The following is a 22304-nucleotide window of genomic DNA, read 5'->3' as shown; positions in this document are numbered from 1 at the left end:
ATATTAGTGAGCTCATATTGAGCTGGTCTGTGGGTCTTCCCTAATCTCTTTAGTCTGATCCTAAATATGCCCTCCAGATATAATGGCACTGAAAAATGGATTTTTCAACTCTGGAAATACTGTAAATTGTGGTCTCAAGGCATCTGGAAGATACCAGGTTGAGAGTAGTTTCAAATGGTAAATTCAAATCCAAAGCTGCTCTGATCTCTTCTATTTGCAGAGTTTATTAGAGTTGCCTAATTTCAAGGCTCCAATGCTTAATTTATTTCAAAGAGATTTCTTCAGTTACAGGGAGCCATGTGCTTGGCACATATGTTTGGTTTTTTCCAAGAAAAGGAATGTGGGGAATGCAAGTGCAAGATAGTACAAGAACTACTTTCTCCAGAGTTTTCTAGCCTACTTTGTTTTCCTAGCAAAAACCAGCACTGGAGAGAACCTATTATTTTCTGAAAGTTCCTTTTGCTACAGCACCACGTCTTCTGCTTAACTTGCAGTGGTTGTTCCTTTCGTGCACTGGGCTGCTGCAGCAGCGATCTCCAGTGCCCTGAGCGCGATGCAAATAGGAGCTTCGGGAGGGAGAGAATGCAGATGATTTAAGTGGAGGGGGGGAGAAGAGGGCTTACTGTACAGAACTCAAATCACCCGAACGTGGTGGATATCAATAGCTTTCTTTTATACCTCATAAAAGCACTGAAGCTGTTGCACAAGAACAACCGATGACTCATTGCAGAGCAGCTAGGAGGCCTTGCGCTCGAATTTACCTCTGTATTTTCACTCAAAATTACGGTCCCGTCCCGTTCCTTACATTCCCCCCCCCCCATTCCTCCCCGTTTGTATTTTCCTAGGTCGGTATGTTAAAAAAAGAATATCAATAAGTAGAAAATGCGGCATTTCCGAGAAGGAGCTGGTTTCCTAAAAGTTAGGTGCAAAGCTCTGTGATAGTATCGTTTCATGCAAGGTCGATAAACTCAGCTCTCTGTGCATCAGCCTTCGCAACTGAGCCACGCATCCCTGCAAGACGGCCCTGCGCCCTCTCCCTTGCTTTGGGCCGGAACTCAGTAGCACGTGCTTCCTTGAGGATGAAGCTGCGCCTCGCCAGAACGTAACCCAGACCTTTACGCGGCCAACGAAAAAGGAGTTTGCTGGCGCCTCTCTCCCCCCCGCCCCCCATGTGAGTTTTCAACTTTGGGTAGTTGCTCTGATTTGTTTTCCTGCCTATGGCGTCTTATGCGTGCGCACGAGTTACTGGCAAAGCAGATATATACGCATAAGACATATACATATCCCCGGGAAGAAATCGGAATAAAGGTCTCTTCGAGCAGGGAGAAAGTCAGCACTCTTCCTGGCAAAGCAGCGTTTCCAGTAACGTGATCAAGCTCTTCCCCCTGACCTTGTCGCTCGGCGGAGATGCGGATGCGGGCCAGAGCAACTGGATCCTCCTGCCGACCAAATATATTCGATGGCCGGGCGGACAGGCGCACGCTCGCTCGAACTCCAGAGTTACTGGATGGTTATTAAAAAAGAAAAAAAAGTTTCTTGGCCTAATATGGTAACAGGAAATGGGCGTGACTTCGGCCTGCTGTAGGGTGGGGAAGCCTGAACAGCAGGCGGTTGTGCTGATGAAGTAGAAGAGCTGGTTTTACTTCTGTTGCAGAGTCGTTGTGCGTTTTTTTCCCCCTCCTCAGGCGGCTGCTCCAGTTTCCTTACTTGAGAGTTGTGCAATATCAGAACGGGGGAGGAAAAGGGGGGAGAAGGAAAAAAAGAGATCCAGCTTCCTCTGCTGCTGCAGTTGTTGCCGCCTTCGTCGCTACGGTTCTCCACTTCGCCCCCCCTCCTGTTTCCCAAGCTGTGATCTCAAATCTGTGACTCAGAGACTTGCAATCCTGACACCGCAAAGTGCGGTTGGCGGAGAAGAGAAGGCGACTAGCGCCGGGGCTTTCGCTTGGAGCAGGTACGCTGCAGGACTCTGCGCAGGAAGAAAACTGAGCGAGAGGGAGCGCGCAGCTGCAAGTCCTACTCGCCGACGCCAGCTGCCCCCTTCACCAAAACTTTCCGATTTCTTTTCAAGTAGCCTTTAGAGCTCTCTTGGCGTTTGGTTAGTTGCCGGGGATTTTTTCTTTTCTTTTTTTTTTTGGTGGGGAGGAGGATTAAGACCTACGAGAGCACTGGAGAAAAAAGCGATCGGGGACTAACCTTCCTTGCGTCTGGCTCAGTAGAATACGGAGGTAAGTGGAAGTCGAAAGAGCTTTCTGCCTCTCTCCCCCCCCCCGCCCGAAACCGTAGCGCGTGTGGGGTTGGGGTTGGTGCCTTTGCAGCCCCGACCGATTTTGCAAGGGAGCAGCTGGGGGAGGGGGCGTCGAGAGCTCGGGCGAACTTTTTGCTGGCTTTCCGGTGTCTTTCAGGCGCCTGCACGAATGCGTGGCGTGGCTCTTGTTTGCGCAGCTAAGCGTTTCGGCCGGGTGAATGGGCGGTCGCGGAAAGCAGGGCTCTTCCCTTCAGGGAAATGGGAGACGTGCCTATGGAGTTTTAGTTAAAAGGCGCCTGGCTCGTGCCGCCGGAGATTAGATGGGAGTTGCGGGGGAGAAAAGACCATTCGAATTGCCTCGGCTCCCGATCGTCACCTACTTCCCGTTGAAGGGCGTCGCAGTCCGAATCGCTGCTACTTTGCGCCCCCCCTTCATTTTAATCCTTTGGTTTTGAAATCTGATTAAGGCGGATAACAGGAAAGCAATAATTATGTTTTGTGCCTGTAGAAAACTGGATAATATTTCCTCTTTCAATTCCTCCCCCATCGGGTTTTGTCGCCTTTTCCCCTTGGTTACCGGTTGGCACTGTTTTGCAGAGAATAAGGCACGTTTCTCCTCAGCCTATCCCCGTGGGGTTTCTGCAGATATTTCCTACTTGTCGATCCGACTTGTGACGAGATAAATTAGAAGGCTGCTTTATAGCTCATGGTTCCTTGTGTGCTTCTCTCGGAATGGCAGAAGCTTTCCACTTGTGGGAAAGGGCTTGTTGAAGGAGGCGTTCCTTTTTGAATTTGTCCAGTGCACAAACTATATGAATGCGTAGGCCAGAGACAGATGTACACGAAGAACAACACATCGTTATCTCTTGCCCCCCCCACTCCATTTGCACGAATTTGCTTGTGTCCAGAAATGTGAAGAGGCAAAAAAGGAATGTGTGCAGAGCCCGGGAGGGTGTGTGTAAGAAGTTCAGGTGATTTCTGGAACCCAATGGCATCTTGCTTTAGCAGCTGAGGGTTGCAGCAGTGGCAGTAATGTTGAAAGGTATGTGTAATCAAAGTCACAGTGACTTCCCAGGGCGTGTGTGGCTGGAGTTGTAGCTGGTGACATCATCCAAGCTGTTGTAGTTCCTGTGGAAATTGATGAGAGCTTTGCTGTTAAGTAGAGGAGTGTAATTGGCCCTTGCGCTTGGAGCATTGCATCCTGCAAGTACACCTGCCTGTTGGCTTGGAGCGGAGCAGCACCAATCTGTTTCCTGATGACCTGAGAGTCAAGGTGAACTCATAGGCTATTATTGTACAGCCATTAACTGCCTTGCCCAAAGAGGGGTGTGTTGTGTCACAGGATGTTCCAAGTTGGTTCATTTGTGGCTGTCACTTTCACAGCACCTGAACTGACTACAGTTCTCTATATGTGCCAATGTGAGGGTACTTTGGTTTCTGCTTGTTACTAGTTTCACTTTAATCACTTTGGTAAGACTAGAAGTAGCTGTGAGATGCAGAAACTTTGTGTGAGTTCTTTTCCTTTCTAATACTTGTGGAATTGGTAGTTGGAAGTTATGACTTTGATTCAGTCCGTGCTTGTGGACCAAAAGCTGGAATTTTAAACGTGGTGCTGTGCTTGCATGGCTTTTGAGGCTCCTTGAAGCTCTGAATTCCTGAATGTGTTGGCAGAGAGGCTAGTTAGCTGGCTCTCCACTTCTTGTCCTGGTAGTTTGGTTTTTAAGATATGCTTATTCTGCTAAACTGGATCAGTTGTCAACTCTCTAAGGGCCTGCTTACATTACTTTGGCACCCACCAGAGTATGTGACTATCTGATTTTATTTTTTTATTTATAAAAAGGAAACCTTAGGTGGCGGCTGGAGGTAGTTGAGAACAAAATAAGGGCCTCTGCTAGTGCCATTTTTATTTCTGAAAGTGCCTCTGAACCCTGTGGAGGTCCAAGATGTTCCTGAAAAGCAAAAATAATGAAAAGGTGGAAGCCAGCTTTTCAATTCTAAGCATCCTCCACTGTCCAGAAAGAGACCTTAAGTGTAGTTACCTTGTAACCGGGGTCAGAGTAGGAAGGCCAGTGGGACCTGTTGCATGAGGAAGCCAATGGATCGGGGGGGGGGGGTATTGCAGATGTTGAGAGGAAAGGGGTGTGGGTGTGCTCATATTGTATGTACTATGAATGTGTATGGTCAAGAAATGTCTTTTCTGTAATCAACAGTTTGTATGTCTGTGAAATGGGGCTTTTTGCTGACGCAGCATTCCTTCCCCGTTGCTTTGTATTCTGCAACTTTCACTTAATTTAGGCATTTTATGAATGGCCTCATTTACCACAAGAGCCATTGTCTCAGTAGGTACTTCTGCTATGGAAGGATTTATTGCCATAACACCTTTTTATTATTTCAAATGTACCCACTGGTCCTAATTAAATTATTTATATACTTATTCAGGGGGGATTGGTTTCATGCAGAATTTTAAAAAGCTGCTAAATTTTCTGCACTTTTATATTTGAAGATATTTGTATGTTTTGATTTTACAGTCAATTGTATTATTACATTCTAATTAGTTCTAAGCAGAGGAAGTGCTGATCTGGAAGACAGCTGGCTCTTAATGCTCTTAGTGACTTTTTTTTTTTTTTGGTACTAATCCTGTCATACATTTAGTGGGATTGAGGAAGAAGGAAGTATTTCTACCTCTACCTCACTATATAGATTTTTTAGGAAACAAAACAAAAATATCCACATTTTAGATCTGATACTTATCTCAGAGGAGATGTTTCGTGATGTGGTTCTGGGGGACTTTTCCATCAGTCCATTGGCATGGATGGATCACTTCCTTGTGAGAATGGGATTAACTGGAACTGCCAACCTCTCCAGGGAGGAAGAGCTATTAAGGTCGTCTGCCCCAGACATCTGAAGGATCCAGCGGGTTTCTAGATTGCCAAGCCCCCAAATTGTGATCACATGACTGCAGGGATGCTGCAACAGCTGCAACTTCGAGGACCAGTCACAAGCCTCCTTATTCAGTGCTGTTGTAACTTCAAACGGTTGTAGAATGAATGGTTGGCAAGCAAGAACTATCTGTAATAATGTTCTTAATAGTAGCTGTTACTCCTTGCAGTAAATTCACATGTTGGCTATAAAAGCTAACAGCTTTCTTAGGCATAAGCTATAAGAACAACTGGCTTAATTTGATTTGATTTATAACAAGTTATCCTGTGCTGCCAATATTGTATTCTAATGGATTTAAGGAAGCAAATATTAATAGGTCATCAAAGGGAAATGAAACATCCAAAATGCAGCATGTGAAAATTCTGGTAACTTTTATATGTGAAAAAACATGTAGCTGTGTATAAGCAAAATTGGTCCACAAACCAAGACAACTATTATTTTATTTAGCATACCAGAGCAAAATAACAACAAAAAAGAGTGTTGTAGTATCTTAAAGATTAACAGATCTATTGTCACTTCAGTGTTTATTGACTACAGTCAAGTTGTTAGTGTAAGAATTTCTTTGTTTTTTTAAGGTATCAGAAGACTTTTCTGTTTCTGCTGCAGCAGAGTAAAACAGCCATTCTTGGGGTGGGGGTGACCTTAACAGTGCCAAGATATTATTGTCAGTGCTCCTTGATGATCAGTCACTAACAGATTGATTTATGATTAAGCTCTAACCTATTTATTGCTGTCTGCATTTTAAAAATATGACTTTTCTTTTTAGTTCATTTTATTTTGAATAAACCTTTTGTGGTCATGATGAAATAGACTATTGTTCAAAAAAGTTTAATCTATAAAGATAGTTAATTTTTAAAAGTTGCAGGATTTGGGATTGGACCTATACCTTTAATGTAACGTAATGTATCTGTTAAAGCAAAGAAATTGTCTTCTATGCGGGAACAATGTGCTCAATCTTTTCCCAGCGATATCAGTAGAACTTAAAAATGTTTAATTAATTATTTGCTTAATCACATTTTTATAGCCATCTCACATAGTGACTCTGGGGGTGTACATGCCAATAACAATTGGCATGGAAACCTATTGTATTTGTCTCAGCTGACTAATGTTTTAAAATGTCATAAGTGAAGAACTTTCCATTCCCCTAAATCAATTGCTATTAAGTGCTTGCATACAAATGAACTCATTAGCCTTAACTAAAAGACTATGAGCATTTTGCTATTCTAACTGGCAATGCTGGGTGTTGTAATCTAGTATATCTGAAAGACACTAGATTAAGAAAGGGTAGACTATAGAAACATTTAGAGGTTTGATGATTAATAATGCAGCGTGTCATATATACTCTGCACCCTTTACATCTGATGCCGTTAATGATATTTAACCTACAAAATCTTTCAGAATTCAAAACGGGTTATAAAGTCTCAGCCCAAGTTTGAAGCCCCAATATCATTGTAACAAAATTTAACACAAAATGCCAGTTTTCATCAGCACAATGACACCACCACAGACCTTCCCCCCCACGGTCTGACTGTTGGGCCCAAAATTTCAGCTCTGCATGTTCCAGTGACACTTGTCACTCACCTTGGGCTCCTCAGAGGTACAAAAACAAATCCATGGATATGTTTAAAAAACAAAATGCAACTTCTAGATGAAGTAAGGTTGTCTATCTTTAGATGTGGATGATACACTATTGATAAATAATAAAATTAATTGACTTATTTAATTCACTTAGATTATCCACCATATGTCAGGGTGTGGGAAAAGATTAGGATCATTAGGATCAAGAGAAAAGTGCCAATGTCATAATGTCCTTGTACAAATACATGGGGGGAAATACTGCTTGGATATTTCAGGTACTACAGCTGAAAAAGGCAAAGTTTCAGGAGAAGGCCACTCCAATCATCAAGGAGCTGGGAGACTAACTTATGAGAAAAAGAACTTTTGGAATTTCTAACTTTTTTTTTTTAAAAGAAGAATGTTAAAAGAATTTTTTTTACATGATGCATAAGTAAACTTTGGAATTCTCTACGAGGAGATGTGCTGGCTATCAGCTTGGGTGGCTTAAAGTAGGGGTTGGACTGATTCATGGAGGTCACACAAAATTAGAACATCAGGTCATCTGGGTGATGCTGAATGGTAGGCAATGCTGAATTGAAGAAAAGAAGCACTTTGCTTAGTGCATATTTAAACTATGTTTTGGTAACGTAAGCTGTGGCTACTCATCTGATGGCTCTAAAAGAGGATTAGCTAAATTTTAGTAGAGATGGTTGTATATGAATTAACTCCAGTATTAAAGGAAGTGTGCAGCTGAACACCAGTTACTGAAGAGCACAGAGGGAAGTGCTGTTGTGATAGTCTTATGGAGTTCTTGTGATCCCTGAGCTTGGTTGTTTGCTTGCAGACATTTCATTACCCAGCTAGGTAACATCATCGGTGCAAGTGAGTGTGGGGGAGTAAGGCAGCAAGCCCCACACTCATTTTCACTGATGTTATCTAGTTGTCTAGTAATGAAACATCTGCAGGCAAACAACCAAGCTCAGAGACCACCAAGAACTGCACAGTTCAACCCTGAGCTACAGATATTCTCTTCTATTGGAATCATCTTATGCTTGCAGGCTCCTAAAGACCTGTGATTGACAACAGTGGGAGCAAAATACTGGACTAGATGAGCCTTTGGTGTGATGCAGCTGGGTTCTTCTTGCAAGTCTTACTAATAGTCCTGATTGTGAGTTCAAAAGAGATTAGAATTTCCTTTTGGCTTGGGTAGGGATGCTGCATTTTTTTTAACCTGGGAAAACTGGTTATTTGACTTGATGCCCATCAGCTTAGCTGCCTACCTGATTTTAATTTTTTAAAAAATATTCTTTTAAGTTAAAAACATTAAATGGGAACAGTATTGCTGCAAAACAAAGTATCAATTTTTAGCACCATTATTACTTACAAGAATGCTGTATTTGGGCCTCTACAAATCAGAGCTGTGTTTGAAATGTGGAAGAGAGCGATTGTACCCAGCCTGTCTTCTAATAAATGAGGGTTATGGGATTGGCATAGCAACCTTGACGTTTTAAACATTATGTTTATTGCAATTTTTTAGAAGAAAAGTACAGAAGAAATAGTATACAAAACAAATTAACAACTTATTCAACAAATAAAACCAAAATGAACCAAAAGAGAAAAAAAATTAAAAGAACAGGAAAAACCCTTAAAATTAACATGCTTAATTAGTATAAATCACCTAATTGTTGTCACATATTCATTTAATAGCACTGTATCATATTGTGACAGCCATTTTCTGAAGACGCAAAACCTGTGGCAGCCATTTTTTGAGAGGACGCACAATAACCTTACAAAATTTCAGATCTTCCCCTGACTCCACAAAAAGGGTTATCCTTGTTGTAACATGATGGCCAGGAACTTGCATGAAAATCCCCTTGTCTTAAAAATTCAGATAAAAATATGGCGGTAATAGATGATGAAAACAACTTCCTTTATTCACATTTTGATGTTGGGAGAGGGAAACCCTTCTCTGCTGGTGACGGATCAGCTATGCCTTCAAATTCTAATCTAATTTACAGAGTACAAGTTTAAATTTGCCTTGTTTCTCACCTTTGGCCGAGATAGTGATCTGCATGGCGGTGGAAAGTCCAAGAGGGAGCATAGAGTACCTTTTCAGTGCAAATATTCCACTGCATTTTTGTAAAGCCTGATTTCGTCATGCAAAACTCAACATGCTTTCAGATCCTCTCTGGCTTCCAAAGTTTGACTTGTTTGTGCCAATTTTTGATTTTTTGCGATCAGCAGCAGCAGCAACAAAAGGGCTGTGGTAACTGTGGGAATACAAATCTGAGGAGAACTTTTGGCTAGCTTCATGTTATTCCAACTGCAGTTCCTGCATGGCTGGCGTAAACACAGTTTTCTGTTGCTAGCAACTCCCTTCTTGCCAGCTGCAAAAGAAGAGCTGAAAATAGCCTAGTTAACAGCTCTGTTAATCGTTAGCAACTAACTTGTTTCCAAAAGGAAGGAATATGTACATTTATGTCAGAATTGTATAGATTACCTTCTTCTGGTCCTGCTTACCATATACTACATAGCTCAAATTATAGCCTGTCTTGTAATGCTCAAACATTAGTATATCTCATCTGTTAGAGTGAGGTCTAAAGCAAGAAGCAGTTAGAACAAACAAATGCTATAAACCTAATTCTGCCAAAATGAACTTTGCTGCAGTGCTTCCCTTTATTTGCACTGCTCTTGCCTGGGTGTCTGCAGTACATTGCTCATATCTAACAGGAAGCCAGATTTGTTGTTGCCAAGCAAGTATCCTGTTGGGCACTGCTCCGTTACTCCAATTTAGCTCTGCTCTTCACAAGAACTGCACAAATCTAGAACCTTTCCAGTGGCTTGTTTGCCATTGCATGCTAACTAGGACCCTGGTTTTTGTTATTTTTCCTGATAAGGCAGTATTATAAGTCTGGGTTTGTTCTTAGCCTGTGGCTGGTTGTTTATGTCCCAAGAAATGTTCCTAGTTTTAGATTTCCTGATTTTAGTCTGATGTTCCTGAAGATAAGTTAAGCAACTGGGCTGTGTGCATTAGAACATCTGCTTCATTGCCGTAAGCTAGGTTAATATTTAAAACCAAATACTTTATATAGACATCTCTTTGCAGCAAGGTACTGACTTTCCTTATTTACATACCTCATTAAACTGTTAATGTTATTGAGAATAACAGTACGGTACAGTGTATTCAGTCTTTTTTATTCATTATTATTTCTCCAACTTCCCCCAGATGTCACTTATCAGTTGTTTGTGTTAAGCAGTTTGAGAGTTCTGTTCACTTTTAAGGCTGCTATGGGTTTTCCTTCTTGCAAGGATACCTTTACACATCCTGCTGTGTTGGTTTTTTTCCTCATCAGAGTTACTGTTTTTAAGTGTATCTTCAGGCTCCCTTACTATTATTGAATACTCAAAGCAGAACACTTCAATGAATGAATGCTTCCTTCAACAGAAGGCAGCGAGGAGCTGAAAACCATTTAAAAAATCCTAAGCAACTATTGTTCTAGGTTTTGTATAAACAGTGATTACAAAAAGAGACTGGAGGGAGAGGAGACAGTAGGTTTCACTGACCTATTATTTTACACACACAGAGTCCTTTTGGGTGTAGCTTTTCCAACTTCCTGTCCGCTAGCTCCTGTAATTCTCAACCAGTGTGGGAATTTAAGTCCCACATTTTGGGAAGGAATGAGGCTGAGAAAGGCTGGTATTTCATACTTGGCTGAATTACATTTACTGCTACTTTGACCTCTAGTGCCATCTTTATACTCCTTCTGTATGCCAGTTGCCAGAGCATGTTGAAGGATGGAAAAGGAAGACAAGGAGGCTGTCAAAGTGACCATGCAGGTTGAGTTGCTCTCTCCCTTCTCCTTTCAAAAATAGGCTGTGGAGTTGAACTATTTTTTATAATAGTGAAATACTACAATTCTCCCGTCCTTCCAGAAATGTGTATTATGGTGGTAGGTCACCTTATTATTTTTTCCTTTCCTAGACTAGATTACACTCTTGGAATTTTGTGGTGGTCTCCTAACCAAGTACTAATGAGATCCAACTCTGCTCAGCTTTCTGTGATGGGCCAAGATCCGTGGGTGCTGTCATATGCTTTGTAAGTCTGAACTGATTCTGCATCCAAATACTTACTAAAATCTTTAAGGAATAACTTGAATTGTGTTAGTTACTAAGTCAGTGTTTCTCAACTTTGGCAACTTGAAGATGTGTGGACTTCCAGAATTCCCCAGCCAGCCTTTCTGGCTGGGGAATTCTGGGAATTGAAATCCACACATCTTCAAGCTGCCATGGTTGAGGAATACTGCACTAAGTATTTGACTTGTGTTCCAGGCTATCTCTGTTTATATTACTCCTGAGGTATGTGGCATCCCTTGACAGGAGCAGGAAGACCAAATGGCTTATCCATAGTGAAGTCTCTGTTTTCTACAAACTTTCTCCTGTCACAGAGAGCATATAAACAGAACTCAACGGAAGCTCAGAGGAGTTGTAGATGTGCATAAACTATGCCAGTCTTCCCAACAGATGTCTTATAGATGTTTTGGACTTAAATTCCCCTGATTCCCAGTCATTATAGGAATTATGGAAACAACACATCTGAAGGAAGTAGCTCCAGGAAGGGTAGTCTTTATTATAGTAGTACAATCTTATCCTCTTTTTAAAATCTAATCTAAACCTAAACTAAAGGCATTTTTGCTTGTTTACAATATTTTTCAGCTGTCCTTGAATCAGTGGGTTCTAGTTCAGTGTACAACAGATATAAAAAAGCTATTCAGACTATTCATTCTTCTTCAAAACTGTAAGCTGAGAGCTCTCCAATAAAAGAGAAATACACATTATGGAAACCGTACTGTCTGAAACATCAATGCCAGTGAAGATATGTTAACCTCTTCTATAAAAATGGTGATGTAGGTTCTGTTTGCTTCACTTTGGAGAGAGCATTCCTGAGCCAGGGTACCCCTGAAGAGAAGACCCTGTCCTTCATGCACGCTTAGGCTCAACATTGCTCTGCAGTTGATGAACAAAACAAAGATGGCAAAATTCAGTCTCTACTGAAGCCACCTCAGGTGACAAAGATGGATCAAGGAGTGATCACAGTAAGCCTCTGCTCCTTTAGAGAGACTGCATAAATCAGATATAGCCTTCTGAGCCCCCAAATCATAAGGCCTTTGTCCAGTCAGGATTCAGTTTTTTGGCCATCATCTGTCATACTTCATCCTGGCAGTGCTGCAGTGAACCCTACCATGGAAGGACACTGCTCAAGATGGGAGAACAACTTAACTGTGATTGTATTGGCAAGACTTACTCATCTTTTTCTTCTTTTTCATGGGCTGGCCATGTTTTTTCTCTCCTCTCTAATTCTGCCAATTGTTTCTTCTGTGGTGAAATGAAAGAACAAAGGCTAGGGGGCGGAGATACCTCCATGTGCAAAGAAGTTTTTCTTCCTCAGTCAAACCTCCAGGGTGTGGGAATGCTGCCATCGCTCCACTTCAGGCAGCAGTAGGTGGTGAGTGGGAGGAGAAAGGCTGGTTGCCATCTGCAGGAATTTTAATCATGCTTAGTATTCACAAGGCTTGAATTGGTTGGATTTCATTAATTGGATTGACAGGAACTTGCATGTGGAAGCATGCTTTCCAACCACAGAAGATGTGGTGAGTTCTGGCAAGTTTCGACGCACACATCCATGCACATGCTTGCCTGTCACTTATTCCCGTCATTTGGAGCAGTATCAGTTTGATAAGTGTCAGTTTCCAGAGCTCCATACCACAAGAACAACACATTTTGCTAAGGCTACTTTTGTCGATGTTCACGTATCAAACCTTGACTGCTTATAGGATGAGCAGATTCCTTCTCAGTCAGAAACTTTGTAATGTTTGTTCAACTTGATGAAGTTGATTTTTATTTTATTTTTTATTTGATTGGTTTGTATTCCATCTTATTTCCCTGAAAGAGAATTTAAGGCAGAAAACAAGTGAAAACCCCCCCAATATTAATTGTATGAATCCAATATTTAACCTTAAAAGCTACATTGTGTTCAAAGGCAGTTTACCTTTTTACCTAATCTCTGGTTTATAGCCCTTGAATATGTTGCAACTTGAATACAGCAATAAATTCATAGTGTTGCAGTATGCTTCCTTTCTTCAACATGCATAAACATTAGTTGCTGAAGTTGTTAGCATACAGGATATGGCTAAAACAAAGCAAAAATGCAACCTTTGTTTCACTTTTTTAAAGTGCTGCCAGTGTATTTTTACTGATACGGAAACTGGATTTAGGTGACTAGCGTCCTTGTATAATACAGAAGGGTTCATTTTTAAAAAATCTGTAGTGTGAGAAACTGCTACTCTCAATTGCAGTGGAACATAATGAGTGAATGCTATTGCATTTGTGTCTTGTTTATGGATGTTCTAAAAGAACCTGGTTGGTTTATGGTGGGAGTAAAATCCTGATTAAATGGGTCCTTTGGTATGATCCAACAGGGCATTGAGTCCTCAAGTATAGTTTCTTTGTTGCAGCATTTCTCAAACTTTTTGCAGTTCTGGATTATTAAATAAATATTTGGAAACTGCAGGGGCTGCCCAATAAACAGTTATCCCCTCCTTTTGTTTTCAGCTTTAAACCATGGAAGTGCATGCTTTTTGATTGATAATATAATCATTGTAGGAAAAGTAATGAATATAGCTGCATTTGTATGTCCTTTCCCATTCTGTCCAGTTTTAAAGACCTTTTATCACTCAATGTTGTGCCCCCAAATTTAATTCAGAGTTAAATATTACTACTTGAATTAATTTATGTACCCCCTACCATAATTGCCATCTAATAGCAATATGTGTTAGCACAAACTTGCTGGGCAAGAATGTTCTTCAGTAGAAATCTCTTGAGTAATGTCTTTCCTGTGGGGAGAGAGATCTTCACAGAGAAAGAATCCTTGATCACATGATGTCATCATGGAAGAGCTGTGTAACATCAAAGGGGCTGACTGGCAGTGAATTTGGAGAGGTAGGAGCTTAAGTGATGAGCCAGCTGACTGGTGAGGACCATCTGGAAGACCTCTGTGGATCATCAATGGTCCATGATCTAGTAATTTGAGAAATTTTGCTGTATTGGGACAAATTGTAAAGCAAAGTTTTTCAGGCCTCTCCTCAGCTGCATGATAGGGGAAGGGGAAAGCATATGAGCCTGTGCATCCCTGTAGCTTTACATGGTTTTTATTGCATCTGAACAGGGTTAGTTCTTCAAGCAAAGGACTTAGTTCATTGATCTGGGAAATAGCAGAGATTGAATCTGAGAACTGCATGTGGACTATGTCTTTTACTACTGGGCTACGGTCCCTCCCCTATTAGTCTACTATGTGATCTTTTTATATCACTTGGCCTTGATATTCCATGCATATGTTAATATTTGAACACATGCAAAACTTGCAGTTAAAAAGAAATACAAACTTAAGACCAAGAGACTTCAACTAGAATGAGTTTTACCTCCATCAAAATATCTGGAGTTGGAAAAGGGCTACATCAGTATTTTGGAGTTTGGATTTAATATGAACCTTAGAAAGTGGAAATGAATGAATTCAGTGGATCTTAATGTAGGTGGAATCACTTGGATATTTCACTGTTGTGGAAATGTTTTTCTTCCTTGGAATGGCTTCATATCTATCTATCTATCCATCCATCCATCCATCCATCCATCCATCCATCCATCCATCCTTCCTACCAAATTTTAACACTGCCCATCTCCCCCCAAAAGGGGGACTCTGGGCGGTTTACAATAAAAGTTTAAAATTCAGTGCCAATTAAATACAATAAATAGATAATAAACAGTAAAAATATAAAATGTGATAAAATCCAGATGGCTAAGATTGCAACTCAACCCGTGAGTACAACGGGCCTTTCTAGGGTGCTAGCCATCCCCAAAGAAGACTGTTCCCCTTCCTGCCCTAGGCATTTTGACACAACCAGGTTTTTAGTTTTTTGTGGAAGTCCAGGAACAAGGGGGCCAGTCTCACCTCTGGGGGAAGAGTGTTGCAGAAGGTGGGAGCTATTGGAGAGAAGGCTTGTTTCCTGGACCCCGCTAGATGGAATTATTTTACAGACGGGGTCCATAACATGCCCTCTCTGCATGACCGGGTGGGAAAGGTTGATGTGATGGGGAAGGGATAGTCCGTCAGGTAACCTGGACCCATGCCAATTAGGGCTTTAAGTGCGTACAATGCAGGCATTTAAGTTGAATTCTAATTATTTTTTTAAAGGAAATTGGATATGATGATAGTAGAACCGAGTGAGTTATATTATATATGTATATTATGTAGTCCATCAGGGTCGAAGAAGACACGCTGTTGTGCAGTTCATCTGTGGACACGGAGGTGGCTGTGCAGTCCTAGTCTGGAAGTGCAGAGTCTAGCACAATGGAGGCACTGGAAGTCCATTCTTGTAATAACTGTGGGTGTAGTCTTGCAAATAAGTCATAAAAGTGCCTAGCTCAGATTTATCAATCTGCTTTAACCACACAATCTTTATATAAGCCTTTTGGAACTTGTTGCTTGCTTGTGAATGTTTCAGTGCCTGGGGTGTGATTCTTACTTGGCCACAAGTGATCATGTAAGTGGTAATTAACATGGTTCTTTGATTATCTAATACAGGGTTCATCAACCAGGGTTCCACGAGAAGTATCTGTGGGTTCCCTGGGAGATCATGATTTATTTAAAAAAATATTTCAAATTCAGGCAACTTCACATTAAAGAGGTAAATTTCATTCTTTATTTTTTGTTTAAGAACACTGTTAATGCATATATATGGGCCTACAAATGAAATGAATATAATAATTTTGTAACTTCTGGCTTATATTTGAGCCTGAATGTGCAGGGGTTCCTTGAGACCTGAAAGAAATTTCAGGGGTTCCTCCAGGGTCAAAAAGTTGAGAAAGGCTGATAATATATTAGCTTCTTTTAAAGGTGGAGGAGTAAGTCAAGTGGTATGAAAAATGATGTATTCATTTGTCCCATTCCTTGAAGGGAGTTACTAGTTGACATATTCTGCCTTGCTATAAAGTGCTTTATTTGATTTTTCTTATTTAGCTGATTATGACATAGCAAAATATGGTTTACTGTAGTAGGATGTGTGAAGTAGGGCAATATTTTACTTAGTATTAAACATGTCAAAACATAATATCTGGTAGTCTACATTATTTATTCTAAGTTTCTGTACACAGTATAGCTTTTGAAGGAAAAGTTCCTGTTTTTTAAAGGACTTGTACAGAAATCAATTTAAAGATTCAATTCTCTGCATACTTATTTGGGAATTCACTGGAACTACTGACTAAGCATACTTAGGAATTTGCTACATTAAGGCTGCAATCCAGGGCATTTTCCTGGGAGTAAGCCCAACTGAACATAGTTAGAATTACTCCTGAGTAAACATACATAGGATTGCATTGTAAGGGTATGTGTGAGTCTGCTTATGATTCCCAATATAACTGGGAATAACTAGAATAGCAGTTGAAACTGAGAAGGAAGATTGCAGGAGGCTCTTGACAGATGGGCAGGCAAATGAAGCATAATGTTGTTAGATGTGGGGTCATGAACCTTATGATTGAAATAGAAGGTATATAGAGATTAAATAGAATATAATATTTAAGAAGATTTGAACAATGATTCATTTTTCGGATTTGTTTTTTCAAAATTGAGTAAAGTCTTTTATAGATATAGGAAAGTTAATGTGAAGGGATGCTGTTTAAATTGTATAATTTTTGCAAATTCTTTAACACCCAACATGACCTAGTTCTTGTTTATATGCCAGCTTTTTATACCATGGTGGTTTACACATCAAAATAAAGCATCTGCAGTCAAAACAATGCTGAATAAAATCAATATCTAGCTGCAGAAGAAAAGCATATCCAATAATATTGCAAATCAGCAGGGAGAATAAGTGGTACATCTGGAAGTCTTTTGCTAAATAGGAAAAACAGGAAATAAAAGTTCTTGGGGACTACTTGGAGAGAATTATTCCATAACATTGGGCCTTTTACTGATAAGACTTTACTTCATATCCTAGCAGGTGTTATTTCTGAAGATGATGGGACACATCACTGTAACATGTCCATATTATATGACAGGGAGGACAATATCCACAAAGAGGACTCTGCATAGCCATGAAGGGGAGAAAGTCCACAGTTGGGCAATAACGTTTATTAGAACCAACCAGAATATAACACAAATATATTTTCAAGCATTCGTGCTTACAAGTTCTTCCATAGCTGAGTGGTAGGAAATACAGAGAACAGTGGAGAAACAGAAACTTAAAAAAAAAAAAGACTAGAGCAGATGTTGTGGCAATGTTATTTGCAGCTTAGACTTGGTCTCAAGATGAAAAATGCTGAGTAAACATATTAGCTACTTGTACTTGTTGAGCATATCAAGTTGCACCTTTTGTTCTGGAACAACAAAATAATGGCTGAATCCCATTTTAAAACATAAAGGCCAATTGTAAATTGAATCTCTCTTCTGCCTTGAGCAAAATAATTGATTTCCAAATTAAGCAGAGAGCAGAAGCAAAGATAATGCGGCAACTGATTAATTTGAATTGGTGCACTAAGCAAAAATAAAAATAAAATGAATCTGAATTCTGTTATATTGCCCAATGGAACCCTTAAAATGTAAAGTTTCTCTTCAGGTAGTAAAAAACTTCTTGTGATAGATTGTACAGTATCCTGAATGGTGAAATTAAAAAAGTTGCTCCTTCAAATATGCTGGAAGATAATAGGTACTCAGTGCAATAAAATAAAAGTGCCAGGTTTTCTCTGTTTGAATCATAATCACAGTTAACTCACTAACTACAATGTGCTGGATTTCTTGTAAGTCCCATTGAACTGAATGGAAATCGCTTTTGAGTATGTAACATCTGCGTTATCTTAGAACAACCTAGTCAGACGTGTCAGTATTTTCCTCATGGGAGATTCAGATTGAGGATTGGCTTGGCAAATTACATGGCTGACAAGGGACAAGGTAGGAAGTTAAAGCTCATTCTTCTGTGTAATAAATGTTTAATTATGCCTTTTTTCCAAAGAGCTGATAATGGCATATTTCCCCTTGTGGTACGCAAAACATTTCAAATTTGAACCACCTCGTTTCAAGTTCAGAACAGTTGTTAATGAGAAGCATTTGTTTTACATTTGGCATGGGCTATTTTAATCATTTTAGTATTTTGTTTTCAAAACACAAAATACTTTTTATGAGTTTAAACACTTCCAAAATGATTAAAGCCACTCATTTCAAGTACAAAACGTGTGCTTCATACTTACTGAAGGAAAAACAGGTATTTCGAATTTGAAATGTTTTGCACAACCCTTCCCTCACCCAACTTCCATCAGGACAGCAGTCTATGAAGTTTGGCTGAAAAATAATGCCTGTCCAGATCATCCAGTAGATTCATTCCTATCAAATCTAGAATTTCCATCTATTAGATTTCCATTGAGTTCACTCCTCACCAAGACAATTGTGCTTTGTTGTAATCATGGGGTATTACCCTGCCCTTGCATCTCCACGGATTGGTTAGAAGCTTGGGGGCATAACAAAAAAACCAGGAATAATCCAGGAATCCACCAGCAAATCATGTTGCCCTGTCTGAAGTTGAAAGCATTGAGGCAATAGAGCAAGCTTTGATTTCACTTTCAAATTGTGTCTTTGCCCTAAAGCAAGGCATGATTTATGCATTGATCCTGTTTATTCAATCGTGCTCAGCTGAAATTAAGCAAGTTATAGTTCACTGTATGAACTGGTTCTTAACTTCCAATTATGTTTATTCACATTTATAGTAAGTTACCATTTCTTTTTATTGTACACTCTAAAAGTTTATTGCAGCTAGGCTTTCCTCTTCAAAGGCACAGTCTTGCAGGCAGAGCATAATCCCAACCCCCAAGAAGAAAGAAATATTTTCCCCCCTAAAATATTATATATTTTTTTCATAGGTCCTTTTCTTTGTGGCTTAGTTACTTATGTTTATATTTAAAGGAAATACTCACTTTTGTATTTTTGTTTTAAATATTAGACTTTCACACAATATCATGCAATCATGTCTGAATTGACCAATTGTGTAAGATTTAGAGAAGAGTATCAACTAGTTTAGCTTGTAAATAGAAGAAAGCCACATATAGAGCTTTCAGGACAATTTTTTATGTCCAGGCTTGTAACGTTGCTTTAGATTAGTATAAAAAAAAATCATTTTATGATTTTTCCTTGCATGGAAATGAATTTATAAACTGGAAAACATTAGGCTTAGAAGGTGAAATTGGTGGTGGTGGGGGATCCAGTGCTTTAAAGGATATTTATTACCACAGATAGTCCTTGCTTAATGACCAGTTGCTTAACATTATGACAGCTTTGGAAAGGGTGGTTTACGGCCCATAAAGCACTTCCAGCTGTCATGAAATGTCGTGCCACCCCCCTGCAGTCATGCGACTGCATTTCGGGTGCTTGGCAACCGGCTTTCATCTACAACCAGTTGCCAAGTGCCCTGGGATCATATAATTGCCATTTGTAATTTTCTCTGCCAGCTTCCCCAGAAAGTCAGTGGGGAAGCTGGCAGGGAAGGTTGCAAGTGGACGGGACAGGAAACCCTTTGTGGGGCTGCAGGAATGGAATTCAAATCCTGAGGATTTCTGCTTTGTTCCTGTGGCCCCACAAAGGATTTCCCCTCAAAGCACGGAGGGTAGCTGAAATTTGTTTTGTTTTGTTTTGTGTTTTGTTTTGTTTTGTTTTGTATCCTGCCTTTATTATTTTTATAAATAACTCAAGGTGGCAAACATAGCAAATAAAATCTTTTGGCAGACAGCTCTTTCACTCCGTCCACTTAACGACCTGGGAGATCACTTAATGACTTCAACTGGGAGTGCTGGGATTGCGGTCATTGAGTGAAGTAGTCACATGGGTGTCTCACTTAACGACCAATTCACTCAGTGACCGAGATTCCGATCCCAATTATTATCGTTAATCAAGGACTACTATCAAGTACCTATAAATTATTTAATCATTTATATTTCTCCATAAATGCAAAAGTATGTTAGTATTTGGGATTATATGCATACAAAAATAGTTTCTTTTTGTGGAGCGGGTTGTCAGCTCGTATTCTGGCTTGTGTATGATTATTGCTGAATATATCAGTGCACAGAATTGAGCTGTCAACCCTGTTTTCTCCACACATGGTGGAAACAGAATGTGCACGATATCAACGTATCTTGGGGAAGGGTAAGTTTTGCAGGCCCTGCTGGTATTTGTACAGTTAAAACAACAACAACCCTGTGAGGTAGGTTGGGCTGAGAGTCAGTGATTGGCTCAAAGTCGTCCCTTGAGTTTCTGTGGCTGAGGGCGGACTTGAACCTGGGTCTCCCCACTCTTAGCCTAACACCTTCACCACCATACCAAATAAAACCAGTAATGGGTGGGGGGAGACAATGGTTGTGGTGATGATTTCAAGAGACATTCCAGCTTCAGGAAAAGTATTTCACAAAGTTCAGGAGCAGAAACTAAAAAAATAAAAGGAAGCGTTGTTTCCCTGGGATATTTGATCAACTGTTACAAGATTTTCCTGATGAAGTGAGGCCCCCCTTGGCTCCCAAGAGCTGGATTAGTCTTTCAGCTACTCTGGGACTGTTGTTTGTTTTAATTGCAAACGTGCTGGTTTGGGCAAAGCAGTCATTCTTAGAAACCACATTCTGCAGTGGTAAAAAGGAAAGACAAAAACAAAAGTGTTCCATGCGGGTGAGAAAGGGTTAGTAGCCCTGAAGAAGATTCTGCTGCTTGGCAGGGAAATCAAACCGGAGCAGAGAGGGACAAGTTTACATATTCATCTCCAAGTGAGAGGGTGACCAGAGGGCAGAGTTAAAGTTCTGTACTTGTGGGAGGAGAAATGGAAGACGTGGTTTAAGGGAATGACTTGCAGAAGATGGTTTATAACTTCTACAGCTACAGTTTGGCGGCATTGTTTTGCCATTCTCTGATACAACACCTTCCGAGAAAAAGCTGTAGCCACGCATCCTGTCAGTCCTGTGGGCTTGGTGCAACTTGTCAATAAGCAATTCACAAAGAGAACTTTTTTACTTTTGCCAGAATGGGGTCCTTTCCCAGCCCAGAGAGAGGCAAACGGTTGCGTGGCGCTTTCTCCAGTTAGGGTTTCATTTGTGCAAGTAGACCAAATGCAAGTATCAATTGCATTTGAAGTAGATGTTTTCCACCTCAGAGGGGGTGTCTTTCTCGCTCTCTCAGATATTTTTGAACTCCCGAGCTGAGAGCTTTTCAGCCTTGGTGAAGGAACGCCCTAGCTTGCTAATGCTGGGTTGCAGGGCTCCCCTGCTTGCCACCAGTGTGGACAGGGAGGGAGGGTTCACCAAGGGTAAGCGGAGGAGGAAGTGAGTCAGGGACATGGTAAGCCTGTGATCCACGTGCAAGGAAGCAGGGGTGGCCTGGCCCTAGGAGGTAGATGTTGCAGAAGATTTCCTGCATGTGCTTCATTCTTTTCCCTCCCTTCGATTCAGGTGGATGCTTTAGCTGTCACAAATTTGGGAAACCTGCTACTAACAGTTGAAGGAGAAATACATTTTTATTCTTAGAGTTTGTGGGAAAGTGAAATGACTGTATAGCTCAGTGTTTCGCAACCTTGGCGACTTCAAGATGTGTGGACTTCAACTTCCAGAATTCCCCAGCCAGCAAGGCTGGCTGGAGAATTCTGGGAGTTGAAATCCACACATCTTGAAGTCGCCAAGGTTGAGAAACATTGGTATAGATAAATCCATCAGATGCCTGCTGAAATGCAGTATCTACTGATGGGCTATATAGACATGGCATATACTTTAATATCATGCACTGATATTGTTGTATTCTTTCAGTTGTGTTCTCTAACAATATTTCCTTCATCTCTTTGGTTCTTCCAGATGTATTAGGCTCAGTGATTTTTTTAGAAGTCTTGAGTTCTGTGTTTACATATGTTGGAGGTAAACTGAGTCAGCACTGTAGGCACTGTGCTTTAAGATGACTCCGCAGATTATATTAAAGTAGACTTTTCAAATTCCTTCTGGGTTTTTCTTCGCACAACTCATCCATTCTTCCTTTTGTTGTGGCTATTTGCCTTTGTAAAGGGAAGCCTTTTACACAGCCTTTCGTTCGTATAGAAGCGGAGAGACAGTTGCATTACAATCTATTTCATTGTGTGGCCTTGTGCGTGTTGAAAAGAGGCCAGTTCCAAGTTGTTTTATCAAGACATTCTTATTACAGTTGGTATTAACTTTTAATTAACCTTAATATGTGTGTGCAACATTCAGCTAAGTGTTAGTGATTATCTGGGAGTGGAGACAATTTAGAAGGTGGAAAGAACCCATTGGTGTTCTCTACATTATCAAGTTGTGAAAAATAAAGTGGACTTCCCCTTATGGCTTCAGCTCAATAGTTCTGTCTCTTGGCCAGTGTTGATCTCTCCTGCTGTTTGCACATGGTGCTCCTCTATGAAGGTGTCTGGGCTGGGGCTTAATCAGTAGTATTACTACTCACGCTTTTTTTGATTGCATTGATGGTAATCTCTAT

The 22304-nt window shown here is 40.5% G+C and overlaps 1 protein-coding gene across 1 annotated transcript in view; it reads left to right on the top strand.

The window, feature by feature from the left end:
* Window positions 1-1630: 1630 nt before the first annotated feature.
* Window positions 1631-22304, top strand: part of MIDEAS (mitotic deacetylase associated SANT domain protein) — a 65852-nt gene continuing 45178 nt past the window's right edge. The window contains exon 1 of the mRNA XM_063289860.1: window positions 1631-2225. The gene's annotated coding sequence lies outside the window, so the exon portion shown is untranslated. The remainder of the gene's footprint in view (window positions 2226-22304) is intronic.

This window comes from Candoia aspera, chromosome 1 (assembly GCF_035149785.1).
Source record: "Candoia aspera isolate rCanAsp1 chromosome 1, rCanAsp1.hap2, whole genome shotgun sequence".
Lineage (NCBI taxonomy): Eukaryota > Metazoa > Chordata > Lepidosauria > Squamata > Boidae > Candoia > Candoia aspera.
The sequence above is the reverse complement of the archived record's forward strand: the minus strand, read 5'-3'. Positions and strand labels throughout refer to the sequence as shown.